The sequence below is a fragment of the Penaeus monodon genome, chromosome 15 (assembly GCF_015228065.2).
Source record: "Penaeus monodon isolate SGIC_2016 chromosome 15, NSTDA_Pmon_1, whole genome shotgun sequence".
NCBI classification, from domain to species: Eukaryota; Metazoa; Arthropoda; class Malacostraca; order Decapoda; family Penaeidae; genus Penaeus; species Penaeus monodon.
Genome location: NC_051400.1, coordinates 27,598,017 through 27,598,575, shown reverse-complemented (window position 1 = coordinate 27,598,575; position 559 = coordinate 27,598,017).

Genomic DNA, 559 nt, shown 5'->3' with positions numbered 1-559 from the left:
TACTCGTAAACTCCAAACCCAAGTAACTTAGAAACTGAGCCAAAGTTAAGTAACCTGCAAAAATGTAGAAAAGGTACGAGTATTTTTTTTTTTATTTGCACTGAGGAACTGCTTTCTTAAACAAAGTATATTCTGATATCTATTTCGTACCCATTCACTCCCATACACCACATCATATTACTATATCACATTACTCTATATATATCTCTAACGTAAAAATACAAAAAATAATTCATGAATAAATGGTATTTTTCCGAAATACTACGCAGACGAAATTGGCAACTTAGTCGATAAATTAAATAATGTGAACTTCCAGCGCCCATTTCGTTAAACCGTCACAAGATGTTAAAATTATCCATACATTGTCCAGTTCTTATGAAAGAAATTTCGTAACCATAATATGGAGATAAATGGGTTGAACTTCAGCTGCTAAACTTCTCCTTAGATTGCCTAACCTTGGCTTGTTTTCGGTTTTCTATGAATTCGTTACCGAACCTATTTTTAGGATTTAATTTCATCGTGGGATGTTATGGGTTTGGTGGCTTCCATTTTTGTGACT